This window comes from Ranitomeya variabilis, chromosome 1, assembly GCF_051348905.1.
Source record: "Ranitomeya variabilis isolate aRanVar5 chromosome 1, aRanVar5.hap1, whole genome shotgun sequence".
NCBI lineage: Eukaryota > Metazoa > Chordata > Amphibia > Anura > Dendrobatidae > Ranitomeya > Ranitomeya variabilis.
This window is the reverse complement of record NC_135232.1, coordinates 402,385,469-402,400,288: the sequence shown is the minus strand read 5'-3', so window position 1 is coordinate 402,400,288 and position 14,820 is coordinate 402,385,469.

Here is a 14,820-nt window from a genome sequence, read left to right as displayed (position 1 = left end):
AGGATGGAAGGCCGACGAAAAAGACAAATTAATGCCCATCTTAGCACAAAAGGTCCGCCAAAATCTAGACACAAACTGGGATCATCTGTCGGAAACAATATTTTCAGGGATCCCGTGCAAATGAACCACATTTTGAAAAAACAGAGGAACCAACTCGGAGGAGGAAGGCAACTTAGGCAAGGGCACCAAATGGACCATTTTAGAAAAACAATCACACACCACCCAAATGACCGACATTCTCTGAGAGACAGGGAGATCTGAAATAAAATCCATGGAAATGTGCGTCCAAGGCCTCTTCGGGACAGGCAAAGGCAACAACAAGCCACTGGCACGAGAACAGCAAGGCTTAGCCCGAGCACAAATTCCACAAGACTGCACAAAGGAACGCACATCCCGTGACAAGGAAGGCCACCAGAAGGACCTAGCCACCAAATCTCTGGTACCAAAAATCCCAGGATGGCCTGCCAACACCGAAGAATGAACCTCGGAAATAACTCTGCTGGTCCATCTATCCGGGACAAACAGTCTCTCCGGTGGACAACGGTCAGGTCTATCCGCCTGAAACTCCTGCAGCACTCGTCGCAAATCTGGGGAGATGGCAGACAAAATCACCCCTTCTCTGAGGATACCAGCTGGCTCTGAATCACCAGGAGAGTCAGGCACAAAACTCCTAGAAAGAGCATCAGCCTTCACATTCTTCGAACCAGGCAGGTATGAGACCACGAAATCAAAACGAGAGAAAAACAACGACCAACGAGCCTGTCTAGGATTCAGCCGCTTGGCCGACTCAAAATAAATCAAATTCTTGTGATCAGTCAAGACCACCACACGATGCTTAGCTCCCTCGAGCCAATGTCACCACTCCTCAAATGCCCACTTCATAGCCAACAACTCCCGATTACCAACATCATAATTCCGCTCGGCAGGTGAAAACTTTCTTGAAAAGAAAGCACATGGCTTCATCACAGAGCCATCAGAGCTTCTCTGCGACAAAACAGCCCCCGCTCCAATCTCAGAAGCATCAACCTCGACCTGGAAAGGAAGGGAGACGTCTGGCTGACATAAGACCGGAGCCGAAGAAAACCGGCGCTTCAGCTCCCGAAAGGCCTCCACAGCCGCAGGAGACCAATTAGTAACATCAGAACCCTTCTTGGTCAAATCCGTCAATGGCTTAACAACACCAGAAAAATTAGCGATGAAGCGACGGTAAAAATTAGCAAAACCCAAGAACTTCTGAAGACTCTTAACAGATGTAGGCTGAGTCCAGTCATGAATAGCCTGAACCTTGACTGGGTCCATCTCAATAGCAGAAGGAGAAAAAATGAAACCCAAAAAAGAGACCTTCTGGATTCCAAAAAGACATTTTGAGCCCTTCACAAATAAAGCATTGGCACGCAGGACCTGAAACACCATCCTGACCTGCTTAACATGGGACTCCCAATCATCCGAAAAAAACAGAATATCATCCAGATACACAATCATAAATTTATCCAGATATTCGCGGAAGATGTCATGCATAAAGGACTGAAAGACAGAAGGAGCGTTAGAAAGTCCAAAAGGCATCACCAAGTACTCAAAATGGCCTTCGGGCGTATTAAATGCAGTTTTCCATTCATCACCCTGCTTAATACGCACAAGGTTATACGCACCACAAAGATCTATCTTGGTGAACCAACTAGACCCCCTAATGCGAGCAAACAGATCAGATAACAATGGCAAAGGATACTGAAATTTGACCGTTATTTTGTTTAGAAGGCGATAATCAATACAAGGTCTCAAGGAACCATCCTTCTTAGCCACAAAAAAGAACCCCGCACCAAGAGGGGAGGAGGAGGGGCGAATAAGTCCTTTCTCCAAAGACTCCTTTATATAACTCCGCATAGCAGCATGCTCCGGCACTGACAAATTGAAAAGTCGTCCCTTAGGAAACTTACTACCAGGAATCAAATTTATAGCACAATCACAATCCCTATGAGGAGGTAGAGAACTGAGTTTGGGCTCATCAAATACATCCTGGTAATCTGACAAAAACGCAGGGACCTCAGAAGGAGTGGATGAAGCAATTGACACCACAGGAGCGTCGCCATGAATTCCCTGACAACCCCAACTTGACACAGACATTGCTTTCCAATCCAGGACTGGATTATGAGTCTGCAACCATGGCAGGCCCAACACGACAACATCATGCAAATTATGCAATACAAGAAAGCGAATCACCTCCTGATGAACAGGAGTCATGCACATGGTCACTTGTGTCCAGTACTGAGGTTTATTCGTAGCCAATGGTGTAGCATCAATTCCCCTTAGTGGAATAGGGAATTTTAAAGGCTCCAAAACAAAACCACAGCGCCTGGCAAATGACAAATCCATCAGACTCAGGGCAGCACCTGAATCCACAAAAGCCATAACCGGGTAAGATGACAGGGAACAAATCAGGGTAACAGACAAAATAAACTTAGGCTGTAAAGTACCGATGGTGACAGATTTATCAATCTTTTTTGTGCGCTTAGAGCATGCTGAGATAACATGAGCTGAGTCACTACAGTAAAAGCACAACCCATTTTGCCGTCTATAATTTTGCCGTTCACTTCTGGTCAGAATTCTATCACATTGCATAGACTCAGGTGTCTGTTCAGAAGACACCGCCAAATGGTGCGCAGGTTTGCGCTCCCGCAAACGCCGATCAATCTGAATGGCCAGAGTCATTGACTCATTCAGACCTGCAGGCGTAGGGAACCCCACCATGACATTCTTAATGGCTTCAGAAAGACCTTTTCTGAAATTTGCAGCCAGGGCACACTCATTCCATTGAGTAAGCACCGACCATTTCCGAAATTTCTGGCAGTACACCTCTGCATCATCTTGCCCCTGAGAGAGGGCCAACAACGCTTTTTCAGCCTGGTTCTCAAGATTAGGTTCCTCATAGAGCAATCCAAGGGCCAGAAAAAAACGCATCCACACTGAGCAATGCAGGATCCCCTGGAGCCAATGCGAAAGCCCAATCTTGAGGATCGCCACGCAAGAAAGAAATAATAATCTTAACTTGCTGAACAGAATCCCCAGAGGAACGAGGTTTCAAAGAAAGAAACAACTTGCAATTGTTCTTAAAATTCAGGAACCTAGATCTATCTCCAGAAAACAACTCCGGAATAGGTATTCTAGGCTCTGACATAGGACTGTGCACAACAAAATCCTGAATACTTTGTACCCTTGCAGCAAGATGATCTACACTGGAGGCAAAACTCTGGATATCCATATCAGCAGCTGAACTCAGAGCCACACCAAGATTAAGAGGAGGAGAGAAGCTAGACACATAGCAGCTAGACACACGGCAGCAAAAAAAAAAAAAAAAATTTCTCCAAGCTTCTTTTCTCCTGCTTCTGCCATGCAATTAACACTTTACCGGCCGGCTGTACTGTTATGATCCTAGTGGCAAGGATCGCAGGTCGGACTAGCTAGGTAACAGAACAGACTACTAGCTCTGGGGAAGTGGTAACTAGATTGACCGCAACCTGATCCTATCCGCAAACAACTATAGGCAGCCGTGGAACGTTACCTAAAAATCCTAGACGTCTCGTCACGGCCTGAGAAACTGTCTATTCCTGGAGGGAAAGTAAGTCCTCACTTGCCTCAGTGGAATGACCCCAAAGATATAGAATAGCCCCCCACAAATATTAACGGTGAGTTAAGGGGAAAGCACAAACACAGAGATGAAATCAGATTTAGCAAATGAGGCCCGCTAATACTAGATAGCAGAAAATAGGAAGGAAACTGTGCGGTCAATAAAAAACCCTATTCAAAATATCCACGCAGAGATTGCTCGAGCCCCCGCACCAACTAACGGTGTGGGGGAAGCAACTCCGTACCCCAGAGCTTACCAGCAAAAAGAAATCACATGTTAGCAAGCTGGACTAGACTCATCATACACAGAAATCATATTGCAGGCAGATGAGCAAAAAATATTCAAACAGAACTTAGCTTATCCTGAAGAGGCAGAAAACGAGATAATCAGGAGTAATCAGAATAGCACTGAATACATTGACAGCCGGCAACAAGTGGAAGTAAAGCAGAGCTAAATAGGAGCCACCCTGGTGAATATCGAGGCAGCTGATCCAGCAGACCCGCAGGATAATAATCCAAACCACCAGGGGGAGCCAAAAAACCAAAGTCACACAATACCATCTGTGACCACAAGAGGGAGCCTGAAAACGGAGTTCACAACAACATCTAGCTGCCATAACAACACCCCAGCGGACCCCTCAGCAGCCTCGGTCATCCTGACCGAATACCACAGGTGGCGTCATGAACACTTGACAAACCACATCCTTTAATTGGGCGCCCCTTAGCAGGGCCACGGACCGGGTCGGGCCACCGTGACATCCCCAGAACCGAGACAGAAGGGACCCGGTACCGAGTACCCCACTGCCCTGCGCCTGGGGGCGATCCACAAATATCACTAACAGTAAACAAAACTAACAATGACAGACTGGTACAGAGGGGAGAGGGCCCGGCCCTTGCGGGCTTACATTCTACAGGATTATGGGGAAGGAGGCCGGGGGTTGCAGTAGCTCTGATGGTGTTGAGTTGGTTGTGTGGTCATTACAGGTTGTAAGCTTTTTTTGAAGAGGTTCCGTTTGAAGGATCCATATGTGGTGGATAACTGGACATGTTGGGGTACAGAATTCCAGAGGATGGGGGATATTCAGGAGAAATCTTGGAGGCAATTGGGTGAGGAGCGAATAAGCGTGGAGGAGAGGAGGAGGTCTTGAGAGGACCGGAGATTACGTAAGATATTGAGAGATTAGTTTGTAAATATACAGAGGAGAAAGGTTATGGATGGCTTTGTAGGTCAGTATTAGTAGTTTAAACTGGATACGCTGGGAAATTGGGAGCCAGTGAAGGGATTTGCAAAGAGGGGAAGCAGGAGTGTAGAGAGAAGAGAGATTAATTAGTCTGGCAGCAGAGTTAAGGACAGGCTGGAGAGGTGCGGTGCGAGAGTGTTAGAAGGTAGGCCACAGAGGAGGATGTTGCAGTAGTCGAGGCGGGAGATGATTTAGGCACGCACAAGCATTTTGGTAGAGTTAGGGTTGAGGAAAGGACGGATTCTGGAAATATTTTTGAGTTGGAGGCGACAGGAGATGGCGAGAGCTTGGATGTGCGGTTTTAAGGACAGGGCAGAGTCAAGGGTTACTCTGAGGCAGCGGATTTCTGGGACAGGGGAAAGTGTGATTTCATTTATTTTGATAGCTAGATCAGGTAGTGAGGGTATGCGAGATGGAGGAAAGATAATTAGCTCAGATTTGTCCACTTTGAGATTGAGGAAGCGAGAGGAGAAGAAGGATATGGCTGATAGACACTCTGGGATTCTGGAGAGTGGAGAGGTGACATCTGGGCCAGAGAGGTAGATCTGAGTGTCATCAGCATATAGATGGTACTGAAAGCCATAGGAAGTTATGAGTTGTCCCAGGCCAAGGGTATAGATTGAGAAGAGAAGGGGTCCTAGGACAGAGCCTTGAGGGACACCAACAGAAAGGGGGCGAGATGAAGAGGTAGTATGGGAGTAGGAAATGCTAAATGTGCAGTTGGTAAGGTATGAGGAGATCCAAGATAGAGCAAGGTCTTTGACACCAAAGGAAGAGAGGATATGTAGTAGGAGGCAGTGGTCATCTGTTTCAAAGGCAGAGGACAAGTCTAGAAGGAGGAGTATAGACAATTGGCTGTTAGCTTTGGCTGTAAGGCGTGTTCACACATTAGTTCTTAGCCGTCAGGCACAATCTGGCTAATTTTGTAAAAAACGGATCCGTTGCAAATTGTGAAAAACCGATGCGACGGATCCGTTCTTTTGTTGGATCCATTTTTTTTTTACCCGGGGACAGAGTTTGGACTTCCTGTTCGAGAGAGACAGAGATTTTCCAGAATAGGAAAATGCATGATTTCTTTGAAAACGGTCGCCGGATCCATCATTTCACCTCACGTTTCATACGCTTTTCGCTGGATCCATCGCTGTGCGTTTTTTTTGCGGGAGAAACCTGATGTGTGAAAGGGGCCTAAGTTATTAGTAAGTTTGGTCAGGGCAGTCTCAGTGGAATGGTGGGGATGGAAGCCAGATTGTAGGATGTTCAGTATCATCTCTGTGCTCATAACACACAGATCTACATCTCTGGACCAGATATCACCACCCTACTAACCAGAATCCCTCAATGTCTATCCGCTATTTCATCCTTCTTCTCCGCTAGATTTCTAAAACTTAACATGGACAAAACAGAATTCATAGTCTTTCCCCATCTCACGCGACCCCCCAACGAACTTATCCATTACAGTAAACGGCTGCCCACTCTCCCCAGTCCCACATGCTCGCTGTCTCGGGGTAATCCTTGACACTGATCTCTCCTTCAAACCGCATATTGAAGCCCTTTCCACTTCCTGCCGCCTTCAACTCAAAAATATTTCACGGATCCGTACATTCCTAAACCAAGAATCGGCAAAAACCCTAGTCCATGCCCTCATCATCTCCCGCCTTGACTACTGTAACCTCCAGCTCTGTGGCCTGCCCTCTAACACTCTCGCACCCCTCCAATCTATTCTAAACTCTGCTGCCCAACTAATCCACCTGTCCCCCGCTATTCCCCAGCCTCTCCCCTCTGTCAATCCCTTCAGTGGCTCCCCATTACCCAGAGGCTCCAGTACAAAAGCCTAACCATGACGTACAAAGCCATCCACAACCTGTCTCCTCCATACATCTGTGACCTCGTCTCCTGGTACTTTCCTGCACGCAACCTCCGATCCTCACAAGATCTCCTTCCCTACTCCCCTATTATCTCCTCTTCCCACAATCGCATACACGATTTCTCTCGCATATCACCCCTACTCTGGAACCCTCTACCACAACACATCAGACTCTCGCCTACCATCGAAATCTTCAAAAAGAACCTGAAGACGTACCTCTTCCGGCAAGCCTACAACCTGCAATAACTACCGATCGACCAAACCACTGCATGACCAGCTCTATTCTCACCTACTGTATCCTCACCCATCCGTTGTAGATTGTGAGCCCTCGCAGGCAGGGTCCTCTCTCCTCCTGTACCAGTTGTGACTTGTATTGGTCAAGATTATTGTACCTGTTTTTATTATGTATAGCCCTCCTCACATGTAAAGCGCCATGGAATAAATGGCGCTATTATAATAAATAATAATATTTAACTGTATAGTGCCAGCAACTGTCTTCTAAAACAACAAATGGCTGGGCAGCCCAAATCAGCTGCTAAACTGAATCAAGGGGCATTTGCTCCTCTGCCTCCAAGCCTAGCCAGCCCCTGCTGGCTGCGCTTCGGCAAGAGACCACATTACACTAGTCAGCCAATACACGCAGTCTCCTCATGACTTTTCAAAGTATGGTTACTCTGAAATGCTGCGGCATTTCAGAGTAAAACATATCTGGCTTCAATTGTGCACTTAGTATCTGAATAACGGCTGCCTGTGTATTGAGCAGCATGAAACTGATGACCGGTTCTCTTTAGTAATTATCTTTTAAATAAGTGTTTAAACTACTAAGTAGTGATGAACGAGTATACTCGTTACTCGAGATTTCCCGAGCTCGGGTGGTCTCCGAGTATTTCGGCATGCTCGGAGATTTCATTTTTGTCGACGCAGCTGCATGATTTGCGGCTGCTAGACAGCTTGAATACATGTGGGGATTGCCTAACAAACAGGCAATCCCCACATGTATTCAAGCTGTCTAGCAGCCACAAATCATGCAGCTGTTTCAATGTAAACTAAATCTCCGAGCATGCCAAAATACTCGGAGACCACCCAAGCATGTGCGGGAAATCTCGAGTAATGAGTATACTTGCTCATCAATACTACTAAGCTTGTTGCACATCTGACTACTGGAGCCAATCACTGGGCTTAGCGGTTCATGCCATCTATATAGGCAAAGCTGCTGAGCCCAGTGATTGGTTGCAGTGGTAAGGTGCAGACTATCAACAAAGACCCGAACAGCGGCAGAGACTCAGCACTGGAGCCAAGGAGGGTCATTAAGTCTTTGGTTATCTTAAAGTTTATCTTGGATAACCCTTTAGGAGAGCATGCCATTACATATTAATTCCAGTCATGGCCGAAAATGTTGGCACCCTTGAAACTATTTCAGAAAATTATTGCAATTACAGATGTTTTGTTATACATATTCTGAGGCAGCGACTGGTGTTATTTGCGAGGGTCGCTATGTGTCCCCCAGGATGCGCTCAGAAGCGTATTAGATCCGCTGGAGTGCCTTGTGGTCACAACAGGACACTTGTGAGTCACAAGGCAGAATAAAAGTCAGCATGAACCTGATCAGGTTATGTGGCCAAGGAATTGTTCAGGAAAACCCGGTATGGGCTTTTATTTTTGAAACAGACTACAGGAAGGTAGTGGGGCCGGTCCGTTTCCTCCAGGACGGATCTTAAAAGTGGCCCAGTGTAGAAAAGCCCTGCAGGAAGGGTTTGGGTGTGTCAGTTTGCAGTCGGCTCTGCAGAAGCTCCGACTGCGTGAGGTTATACAGAACCAGCAGAGCGAACTCCTGGCACCCCGCAGCATGATACGGTGGTGCAGTTGCCCTCGGCAACTGGACACATTTATGAACTGTCTTGTTTACTGGCTGCGATCCGCAGGATACAGTGTTCTGTACACTGAGTGAGTTTGGACAATTAAACACGTTTGCTGTGAACTTTCCTGTGGTCACTGCCTGTCACACTGCACCAACCCCGCTGCACTACATTATGTTTGTTTCCTTTGTGTGTATTGTAAAACAAAAAAAATGAGAAAAAAAGGGGAATTTCACACAAAACACCAAAAATGGACTGGACAAAATTGTTGGCACCTTTCCAAAATTGTGATGCTTGTTCAAATTCACTTGAGGCAAGTAACACCTGTGGACAATATGAAAAAATACACGAAACCAGATAAAAATGAGAAAAGTTAACTCAATCTTTACATTGTGTGTCTGTGTGTGCCACAATAAGCATGGAGAACAGAAAGAGAAGAGAGCAGGCTGAGGACTTGAGAACCAAAATTATTAAAATTACTAACAATCTCAAGCTTACAAGTCCATCTTCTGAGATCTTGATATTCCTTTTTCCATGGTAAGCAACATAATTATTAAGTTTACAACCCTAGACATAGACGGCAGAGAAAAATTGATGAAAGGTTGCAACGCAGGATAGTCAGGATGGTGGATGAGCAGCCCCAATCAAGTTCCAAAGAAATTCAAGCTGTCCTGCAGGCTCAGGGTGCATCAGTGTCAGTGCGAACTATCCTAATTCTAAAACGAATTAGCTATTCGTACAAGTAAACCTCATTAGAACATCAGTATGTTCTCTTCTCAAACCAAATCCCTAGCCAACAAGCAACATGGGTATACTAATCAATATAATAAAATATGCAGACAATTATCAATACATCCACAACACTAACTACAGATAGAAACCTAAAGGATCTTATCGATGAAGTACTGCAGACACGTTAAGCATATCCCTTGTGTAACCACTCAGTAATCATACGTAGGATTGATACCAATTAGTGATAACCAAGCGGTAAAATGCTCTGGTACTCGTTACTCGAGTCGAGCAAAGCGTTAATGCTCGGGTGCGCGACACGAGTATGATGGAAGTCAATGGGAAACTCAAGTATTTTCTCGAGTATTTTTCCTGCGCCCCCTGGAGGTCTGGATGTGGTCCAAAAATTGCTGAAAACAATGGAAACACTGCTGAAATGGCATAGAAACAGCAGAGGGAAGAACAACAGAACCACCTCTGAATCCCAGGTCACTTCTGGGAACAATGTTGTAAGAGTACTTTTACGGGCTGACAATAAAACATACAAAACCACGGTTAAATTGGATTTGAAACATTTCCAGGATAATGACTTATATAAGGCAAAATAAATAATAGGAAAAAAATGCTCCTCCACACCTTGGCCTATGATTACACATAGTGCTTTTGCACATTTGGATTGCTTTCAATGGTGAAAAAACCATTCTACAGGAAAAGTAGTTTTATCATTTTAATACCTTATCTTGTCATGTGGTGTGTGAGTCATGATCAGACACATCCTGTTTAATTTATGAAGGATGGACTCTGAAAGTCACAATTTTTTTTTTTCATGGCCATTAGGCGGCCATCACTATTTGTGGAGGGCCATCAGGCAGCCCTTACTTTTGTTAGAGGGTCAGCACGTGGACCTCACTATTGTTAGAGGGCAATCAACTGGCCCTCACTCTAATTTTTGAGGGCCAGCAGCCAGCCCTCACTAAGCATTTTTGGAAGGCCAGCAGATGCATGCTTCTGCAACATAATTTATACATCTGCTTTATGATTTATATAGGGCCAGCAGGCTGCTCACACTATTTTTAGAATGCCAGCAGGCATCGTATGGACAGATGAGACCAAGAGAGAGTTTTTTTTGGTAAAGAACATCATTCTATTGTTTACTGTAACTTGAATGAGGCCTACAAATAAAAGAACACAGTAGTTATAGTCAAATATGGGTGCCTTGAGTATGTGCAAGGCATCATGAAATGTAAAGATTCCCAAAGGATTTTGGGTCACAATGTAGTGCCCGGGTCAGAAATCTTCATTTGCATCCTAGTTCATGGGACTTCCAGCTGGACAATGACCCCAAACATACTTCAAAAAGCACCCAGAAATAGATGGAAACAAAGCACTCGAGAGTTCAGAAGTGGTAATTCCAGCTCCTGTAGTGTAAAGTCTCCCACCACTACCTCTTACATACAGATGCTAGAGAGAAACTGCGAATGGACACTTTAAATCGGTTAATTTTACCCGCTTTGATGAATTTCTGAGTACAGAACACCATAAAAAACATGAATCGGTCAATGAGCTCATGGAGATAGCAGCAGCAAGGCTTAGGATTTATAAGGCAATAATCTCTGACTAGATGCTTGTCATACACTACACCTACTGCATCGCCTCACCGTAGACAAATTTCAGATAACAGAGGTATTATTGTAGAATATAGAAGGGATTTGAACTGGCTGTAAAAAGATTTTTTGTTGTACATGGCAGCAACAAACTCTGGAGGAACGCAAGTAACACTGGCAGCTTTGATGAATTTCTGAGTACAGGTCACCATAAAAAAACATGAATTGGTCAATGAGTCCATGAAAAAAGCAGCATCAAGGCTTAGAATTTATAAGGCAATAATCACTGACTAGATGGCTGTAATACGATATCCCTACTGCCACACCTCACAGTAGATGAAGTGCAGATAAGAGCGGTATTATTATAACCGAATAGAATCTATTTGAATTAGCCCTGAAAAAAGCGATTAGTTTAAAGTGGCAGCATCAAGGACTGTTATTTCATCAACCCTGCTAAGGAATATAGTGGTGCGTTTTGCATATAACTCAGCTTGACATGGAGGAGACCATGATCTTCTGTACTTACTCTACAAAGTTTCCTGTCCCAGCTGTGAAATCTTGTATGCAGTGTGAGTACTCCCTATGTGACGACCACCTGACAGCATAAAACAAGGCACTGGATCATATACTAATAGGACCCGCCAACACTTTTGGTTTCCAAAAATGTTCCCTCAACTAGAAGGTGGAGCCTCAGAAAAGCCATTACTAAGGAGTGGGTCTCTTACACTGGTAAAGCGTATGCACTAAGTACAAGGGATGCCAAAATTAGAAGGTTGCACTCCAATACCCCTTTGAAGACACATAGTGGAGGGCCTCAGAAAACATTTTTTCCCATTATTAAGAAGTGAGTATCCTAGACTGGTAATGCCCATCCACTAAGTGGGTGGGCCCAAAAACATTTGCCCCTGAGGTGTATACATATATATCAAAGAGTGTATGAGCTAGGCCTCCAAAAATTAATAAGGGCACCATAAACACCATTAAAAAATTTATAGCGAGGGTAGCATGCTCACCCTGTTGATATGGTGGAGAAGGAGAAGTAGGCTGACACAAAAAAAGATGAAATTCTGAAGCATATACCCATGTTTGGATGGGAAGCGGTGAATGGAAATAGACTTGAAAAAAAACCGCTGTATTTGAGTTTTTTGTCCTGCTGTTGTCATCCAGTAGTGTAGATAAGTCTGGCCCAATCCAGCCCTTGTTCATTTTCATAAGAGTCAGCCTGCCAGCATTTTCAGTTGACAGGCGTATGTGCCTATAGGTTAGAATACCCCCAGCAGCATTAAAAACCCGCTCTGACAAAACTCTAGCGGCAGGGCAGGCCAGGACCTCCAAAGCATAGAGAGACAGTTAATGCCACGTGTCTAGCTTGGATACCCAATAGTTGTAAGGTACAGGGGAATCAAGGAGGACCCTGGTACAGTCGGCAAGGTACTCCTTCATCATCTTCCAAAACTTTTCCCTCCTTGTCAGAGTACCCCACACATCAGGGCCTGGTCAATGGGAGAATCTAAGAAAACAGTCCGAGACCTTTAAGAGTGTTCCCCTGCCTCTGCCGCATCTAGTGTGTGACTCCCTAGTCTCCACTCCTTGGTTGTCCAAGGAACTGTGACCTCTGCCACAAGCGTTGTCAGATGGGAATTTTTAAAATAATTCTTCAACTAGGGCCTTCTGATACTGCAACATTTTATTAGACCTCTCTCCTATGGGAAGGAGACATGTAAAGTTCTCTTTGTAGCGTTGGCCTAGAAGAGTGATCAACCAGTAGTTAGTGATGACCAAAATGTGTACAACGAGAGGGTCATGGGAATGACAGCGGAACATAATCTCAACCATGTGTGCCAGACTGCCAACAGCCAACACTTCCCTGTCTCCACCAAGAGGATGACCATCCATGTTGTCCTCCTTGTCCTGCTCGTCCATCTCATCCTTGTTTTCAGGCCATCCACACTGAACAGACGGGCTGTTTGTAGTGCAGGCAACCAGCTCCTGTTCTTCCTCCTCCTCCTGCTACTCCTCATTATCACCCAATTCTCAGTGAAAAGATGAGATGAGGCTGGGCTGTGTAGCAGACAGAGAAGTGGGATGGACACATTGATGGAATCTATATGTATATTGAGATTTAGTTTCCTAGGAAAATATTTTTATTTCTTAACTCATGTTCTCAATTGTACTGCACACAACTCACTCTGGTGAGCGGTTCGCATCCTATTACCTCCCCAATCACTGTGCGGTTTTACGTAGTTAGTGGTTCTTTTCTCTATTTATCTTAGCCCTGCTACATTGGTATGTCATTTCCTCCACAGCTCACTCCTCTATTCTGATGCTCTAGTGCCACTTGTCCATGGTGCTCAAGAACTGCTCTTTCAGACTAGCAGCTTTGAGAATTTACCTCACAAGATATAACCTCACATATTTATATTACTGCAGCTATAGCAACATAATTGATTAATGTTGTGTTTATTTTATTTTATACAGAATTCAGGAGACAAATAAAAAAATTAGCAATATTTAAATTTTGGCAAAGCTTTTATCATAGATGGTAGGGCCCGGTCATCACCTTAGTAAGTCTAATGAGGTCCAAGCACCATATTGGCGTGTTCAGTAGAAAATATTGGAGAAGTCGATCTATATGTAATAAAGGTGACACTCTTTGAGGCTATGTTCACACGCTGCGGATTTTGCTGCGGATCCGCAGCGTTTCTGCAGCTGCGACCCGCAGCGGTTTCCCATGTGTTTACAGTACAATGTAAACCTATGGGAAACGTAATCCGCAGTGCCCATGCTGCGAAAAAAAACGCACGGAAACGCAGCGGTTCACATTCCGCAGCATGGCAATTCTTTCTGCGGAATCTGCAGCGGCTTTACACCTGCTCCACAATAGAAAACCGCAGGTGTAAAACCGCAGTGGAATCCGCACAAAAACCGCGGTAAATCCGCAACAATTCCGCAGAAAAAACGTGCAGTTTTTGCCCTGCGGATTTATTAAATCCGCTGCGGAAATATCTGCAGAGGATCTGGGGTTACAGTTGTTGGGGTTACAGTTGTGGTGTTGGGGTTAGGGTTGTGGTGTTGGGGTTAGGGATAGAGTTGGGGTTAGGGTTGCATTGGGGTTAGGGTTGTGGTTAGGCTTGTGTTAAGGTGAGAGTTAGAATTGGGAGGTTTCCACTGTTTAGGCACATCAGGGGGCTCCAAACGCAACATGGTGCCCATCTATTCCAGCCAATTTTATTTTCAAAAAGTCAAACAGTGTTCCCTCCCTTCTGAGCTCTGCCATGTGCCCAAACAGTGGCTTTCCCCCACATACGGGTTATTGGCGTACTCAGGAGAAATTGAGCCACACATTTTGTGGTCCAATTTCTCCTGATACCCTTGTGAAAATAAAAAAGTTTGGGTCTAAAGAAATTTTTTGTGAAAAAAGTTAAATGTAAATATTTTCCTTCCACATTGCTTTAGTTCTTGTGAACCACCCGTAGAGTTAATAAAGTTCTGGAATGTGGTTTTACGCACCTGGAGGAGTACAGTTTTTAGAATGGTGTCACATTTGGGTATTTTCTGTTATATTGACCCCACCCCCCCAATCAATTAAAATGTGAGGTGGTCCTTAAAAAATGGTTTTGTAAATTTTGTTGGAAAAATTAGAAATCTCGGGTCAACTTTTAACTATAACGTCCTAAAAAAAATTTGTTTCAAAAATTGTGCTGATGTAAAGTAGACATGTGGGAAATGTTATTTATTAACTATTTTGTGTGATATGACTGATTTAAGTGCAAAAAAATTAAAAGTTTGAAAATTGCAAAATGTTCTAAATTTTTGCCAAATTTCCATTTTTTTCATAAACAAACTCAAGTTATATAGATGAAATGTTACCACTAACAAGATGTACAATATGTACAATATGTCAT